The sequence below is a fragment of the Pseudophryne corroboree genome, chromosome 8 (assembly GCF_028390025.1).
Source record: "Pseudophryne corroboree isolate aPseCor3 chromosome 8, aPseCor3.hap2, whole genome shotgun sequence".
NCBI lineage: Eukaryota > Metazoa > Chordata > Amphibia > Anura > Myobatrachidae > Pseudophryne > Pseudophryne corroboree.
In genome coordinates, this window is record NC_086451.1 from 207269983 (window position 1) to 207276538 (window position 6556).

Genomic DNA, 6556 nt, shown 5'->3' on the forward strand with positions numbered 1-6556 from the left:
GAACTGCAATACTCAGTCTGTCATATATCTTCTGGAATGTGACTGTGGTAAACAGTACATCGGGAAAACCAAGAGGCCTTTAAAACTGAGGATACAGGAACACGTGAGGAACATCAAGAATAAAGTGGAAACTCACGCTGTTTCCCAACATTTTACCACAACACACAACTCCAACCCAGAAGCCCTTACCTTTAAAGCCATAGAACTGGTGAAACTGGGAGAGAGAGGAGGAGATCTCGCTAATAAATTGTCATGCAGAGAGATGTTCTGGATATTCCAACTACAGACATTATAGCCAAAAGGATTCAATGACAATTATGAGATCGCCCCCTTCTTGTAAAATACGGTACTATCATGTTCCATCCGTTGCTCTTTTATTACTCTCCATATTGGAATATCTGCACCCCTATCCCCATCCATGCCCTCCCACATACCCTCCCTCCGTCATACCCCTCCACCCCATTTCCTAATAAACCCCTAACTCTCCTTTTCCTCCTCCCTCCCTCCCAACCCCATTCCTCCTCCTCCTCCCCCCCCCCCCACCACCACCATCTCATATCACCTAATTTGCATATTAAATTAATCTATGTCACTAAATGAAGAGTGTGAATCCGTAAGGCACAACATAGCTACAGTCATACCACGCTGGAAATGCCCAAACACGCCTGATCTTGGAAGCCAAGCTGCGCTGGGCCTGATCAGTACCAGTAGGGGAGACCATCTGGGAAGATCAGGTACTGTACGAAACAGTAATTCATAGAGGCCTGAGAAAGGTAAAACACTCTATCTGTATTTAGTATACAAAATCACGAACCATAGGATTACTGCTATATACTGCACTGATTTAAATACACTATGCACCATAATAACACTGCCACTCCAATATCATAAATATTTCTGCGCACAATTTATTTAGAGCCATCCCTGTAAAATAGCACACTCAATGCACAAGCACTTTATGAAGTAAATTTCAGTACTGTTAAATAAGCACTTGCACTTGCCCTACAATATGAGGTATTATGCTACCACCACTTGTAAGATGTACTCATATGATTTGGAACTGATTCCTGATACTATACATCTCTTTTTTTCCATATGGAACGATCACCATGGTTACCGGACTAATGCTGGGCCAGACAATCTACTAGAAAATGGCCATGAACATCTGTAAAGAATAGACAAAATCCCACCAAACATGGCCGCCGGGAGAGGACACACTATAAAGACTACTTATTCCCTGGTAGACAAGGCTGCTGTGTGGATCAACAGTGACATCGCACCGCCGTGGGCGCATGCGCAGACGGTAGCGGAAGTGGGGTGGAAGTGACGTATCGCGGCCTCCGTCACCGGAAGTGTGGCGGAAGTGCCGTGATTATACTACAAATAGACTTTTCACACTGTTTAACCTCTTAAAAACCACTCAGATCAAATCGTTTTCACTAGCTGTGGATTTCTAATTGACTGGTACCTTTCAGACTGCATTTTATAAATAGACTAACTGTATTTCACACTTGATTGTATCACATGACTCCCTGCTAAGATATGACCCTCCCACCATGCTATAACTGCTATAAATAGACTCACAGGTCCATTGTACCCTTACCCTTTGAAGAAGTCTCATTAGACGAAACGCGTTGGGAACCTTCACCTACCTCATTTAAGATAAGAAAAAATTCTTATACTCGCTCTTATACTTGCTTTTATTGTAGTTTTATATAGTTCATTTAAGTGCTTTTAGTTCAGTTGTGTTTTATCATTGTCCCATTTTTTTAGATGTTTCTTGTATTTTTAATAATACGTGAATAAAATACCTTTTTATATTACTATAATTGGCAACTATATACTTATTATACTGACACCTGGGTCGCTATATATCCTTCATCCCCCCCGTTTTTTAACAAATCTCATCCAGGGAATCACCATCCCTGTACTCATTTGAAGGATCCAGCTGACGCCCCATTAGGTACACAGGGGAGTGTCTATATAGATTGCCAAAGTTCACTCTTTTAACATATCTGTTTGTATCACAAGTGGCGCAATATCAATCCCTGTTTCCTATATATATATATATATATATATATACATACACATGTTATACTTAATGATATACTAACTGTACATATGTTATTTTGATTGCATAACTTTTTGTATCAAATATATATATATAATTCTGAGCGTTGGACCTCAGTATACAATGTGTGCGACTGCTTGCTTTCTCTTAAGGGACATAGTGCTGCGACGTTCAGCGCACTTTTATCATATATGGTAATAAGATGCACCTTGCTTCCACAGTATATATTAACGCTGGCATTTAAATGTTTATTTAAAAATATGGAAATTCACACAGTGGTGCTGCTGTATAAGTCCAGTCCAGTGGTGCTGCCATATAAGTCCAGTCTGGTGGTGCTTCTGTCTTGTGCTGCATAAGTCCAGTGGTGCTGCTGTATAAGTTCAGTCCAGTGGTGCTGCCATATAAATCCAGTCCAGTGGTGCTTCTGTATAACTGTTATATAACTCCAGAAAAATAACGGAGAACAAAAATTTGGAGGATAAAATAGGGAAAGATCAAGAACCACTTCCTCCTAGTGCTGAAGCTGCTGCCTCTAGTCATGACATAAATTATGAAATGCCATCAACGTCGTCAGACAAGGCCAATGCCCAATGACATAGTAGAAGGCATGTAAAATCCAAAAAGCCAAAGTTCAGTAAAATGACACAAACAAATTAATTTAAATTGTCTGATGACAAACGTAAACTTACTAATATGCCATTTACGACACTGAGTGGCAAGGAACGGCTAAGGACCTGGCCTATGTTCATGACTAGTGGTTCAGCTTCACATGACGATGGAAGGACTCATCCTCCCACTAGAAAAATGATAAGAGTTAAGCTGGCAAAAGAACATCAAAGAACTGTGCATTCTAAGATGGGATCACAAATCCCCAAGAAAAGTCCAAGTGTGTTGGCGGTTGCGATGCCTGACCTTCCCAACACTGGACAGGAAGAGGTGGCTCTTTCCACCATTTGCAAGCCCTCTGCAAGTGCTGTAAGGAGCCCCCACAGTCCAGTTTCTGATATTCAAATTGAAGATGTCACTGTTTAAGTACACCAATATGAGGATATGGGTGTTGCAGCGCTGAGGAGGAAGTTGATGAGGAGGATTCTGATGGTAATGTGGTTTGTTTAAGTCAGGCATTGGGGGAGACAGTTGTTGTCCGTGGGATGAATAAGCCCATTGTCATGCCTGAGAAAAATACCAAAAAGCCACCTCTTCGGTGTGGGATTATTTCTCCACAAATCCGGACAACAACGTCAAGCCATGTGTTGCCTTTGTCAATCCATAATAAGGAGGGGTAAGGACATTGGGGGTCATTCCAAGTTGATCACTCGCTAGCAGTTTTTAGCAGCCGTGCAAACGCTATGCCACCTTCCACTGGGAGTGTATTTTAGCTTAGAAGTAGTGCGAACGAAAGGATCGCAGAGCGGCTACAAAATAAATTTGTGCAGTTTCAGAGTAGCTTCAGACCTACTCAGCGCTTGTGATCACTTCAGACTATTCAGTTCCTGTTTTGAAGTCATGAACACGCCCTACGTTCGCCCAGCCACACCTGCATTTTTCCTGGCACACCTGCGTTTTTCCGAACACTCCCTGAAAACGGTCAGTTGACATCCAGAAACGCCCTCTTCCTGTCAATCACTCTGCGGCTTGCAGTGCGACTGAAAAGCTTTGCTAGACCTTGTGTGAAACAGCATCGTTCGTTGTAATAGTCTGATGCACGCGCGCATTGCGCCGCATACTCATGCGCAGAAGTGCTGTTTTTTTGCCTGAGTGCTGCGCAGCGAACGAAAGCAGCTAGCGATCAACTCGGAATTACCCCCATTAAACACCTAGGAACATCCTCCCTTATACGTCACCTGCAGCACATTCATCAGAAGTCATTGTCAAGTTCAGAAACTTGGGGTAAGAGTGTAAGCAGTCCATTGACACCTAAATCCCTTCTTTCTCTTGTACCCAAGCTCCTGCAAGCCACACCACCAACTCCCTCAATGTCAATTTTCCCCTCAGAAGGGACCTTAGTAGTCCTGCAGACCATGTCACTGGCATGACTTACGAGTCCTCTCCTAATCAGGATTCCTCCAGAGGATCCTTGAGTGGTACGCCTACTGCTGCTGCTGTAGTTGCTGCTGGGAGTCGATCATCCCAGAGGGGAAGTCGGAAGACCACATGTATTAATTCAACTAAGCAATTGACTGTCCAACAGTCCTTTGCAAGGAAGATGAACTATGGCAGCAGTCATCCTGTTGCAAAGCAGATAACTGAGGCCTTGACAGATATGTTGGTGTTAGATGTGCATCCAGTATCCACCATTAGTGCAGTGGGATTTCGACAATTGATGGAGGTAGTGTGTCCCCTGTACCAAATCCCATCTAGATTCCTCTTCACTAAACAGAAGATACCGAGGATGTACAGAGATATCAGAAAAAGTGTCCTCAGTGTCCTAAAAAACACAGTTGTACCCACTGTCCACTTAACCAGGGACATGTGGACAAGTGGAACAGGGCAGACTAAGGACAGCCCACTGTGTAGATATGTGACTGTGACAGCCCACTGGTTAGATATATCGCCTTGCGCAGCAACAACAGCAGCGGCACCAGTAGCAGCATATCAGAAACGCCAGCTCGCTCCAAGGAAGGCTACGCTGTGTGTCACCGGTTTCAGTAAGAGGCACACTGCTGACAATCTCTTAGAGAAACTGAGGGAAATCATCGCCCAATGGCTTACCCCACTTAGACTCTCCTGGGGATTTCTGATATCAGACAATACTACTAATATTGGGCGGGCATTAAATCAGGGCAAATTCCAGCATGCCCCATGTTTTGCTCACACAAATAGTTTGGTGGTGCAACATTTTTTTGAGAAACGACAGGGCCATACAGGTAAGGCTTTCAGTGGCCCGAAAAATTTCGTGACACTTTCACCATTCAGCGACTGCGTGCCAAAGACTGGAGTGCTAACAAACACTCTTGAACATGCCCTGCCACACCTGAAGAAGGAGGTTGTAACATGGTGAAACTCAACCACCTATATTCTTCAGAGGATGGAGGAGCAGCAAAAGGCCATTCAAGCCTATACATCCACCTATGACATAGGCAAATGAGGGGGTATGCACCTGACTAAAGCACAGTGGAGATTGATTTCCGTGTTGTGCAAGGTTCTCCAACCCTTTGAACTTGCCACATGTGAAATCAGTTCAGACACTGCCAGCTTGAGTTAGGTCATTCCCCTCATCAGGCTTTTGAAACAGCTAGAGAAAGTGAAGGAGGAGTTAAGACAGAGTGATTCTGCTCAGTATGTGGGACTTGTGGATGAAGCCTTGCAATTCACTTTGCCAGGATCTCAGGGTGGTCAACCTGTTAAAATCAGGGCACTACATTTTGGCCACCTTGCTCGAACATAGGTTTAAAGCCTACGTGGTGTCTTTCTTTCTTTCTTTCTGGCGGACACAAGCCTGCAGAGGTGCACAGACCTGCTGGTGAAAACACTATCAGCTGAAGCGGAATGTGACAATGCAACAGCTCCTTCTTCATTTTCTCCCGCAACTGGGGCTGCCAGGAAACAACCTAGATATCCGATTCCTAAACAACCCACTGGCGACGATGCAGGGGAGGCAGGATCAACTTTGGACATCTGGTCTGGACTGAAGGCCCTGCCAACAATTTCTGACATGTCTACTGTCACTGCATATGATGCTGTCACCATTGAAAGAATGGTGGAGGATTACATCGGTGACAGCATCCAAGTAGACATGTCAGAAAGTCCGTACCTGTACTGGTAAGAAAAAGCCTCTGCGACCCAGACAGCGATGAGTAGCTCCCTGCCAGCGCATAGGAACTGCACAGGTAGGGAGCTACTCGTAAAGTACAAAAGCATTGCAATGCTTTTGTACTTGTGCGGGGGGTAGGTCCCGACATGCGGGCCGGGCGGACTAGCCCCATGCTGGGCATCCCCCTGCATGTCAGAGTAACTGATCGTAGCCGTGCAAAACTTTGCATGGCTACAATCAACTCTGAATTAGGCCCCTAGATGGGCCAGGTGTTTGTGCCGCATACTTGTGTCGCTTAGCTTAGTCACCCAGCGACCTCGGTGCACCTCTATTTTTTACTTTGCATTGTGCGCACTTTGGGGCCTAGTTTTTAAAACTGCCATCCTGTCTGCCACTGCAGTGTCACTCCTAGATGGGCCATGTGTTTGTGCCACCCACTTGTGTCATTTAGCTTAGTCATCGGTGCATCCTTTTAGCCTAAAAACAATATTGTCAGGTGTTCAAAATATACTGGAAAGGTGTGGAAATTAATGTTATTGAGGTTAACAATACCGTAGGATCAAAATGACCCCTACATTCTGTGATTTTAGCTGTTTTTATGTTTTTTTTTTAAATCCTCCAAAACCAAAACCCGAAACTGTGGTTTTGGCAAAACCAATCCAGATCCAAAACACGAGTGGGGATCCAGCTCCGAAATCAAAACACGAAACACGAAAAGTACCCGCAGCACA

At 44.4% G+C, this 6556-nt stretch overlaps 1 pseudogene; it reads left to right on the plus strand.

Moving 5' to 3' along the window:
* The first annotated feature begins 627 nt into the window (after window positions 1–627).
* On the plus strand, window positions 628–746 carry LOC134950026 (5S ribosomal RNA; annotated as a pseudogene).
* Window positions 747–6556: the final 5810 nt, after the last annotated feature.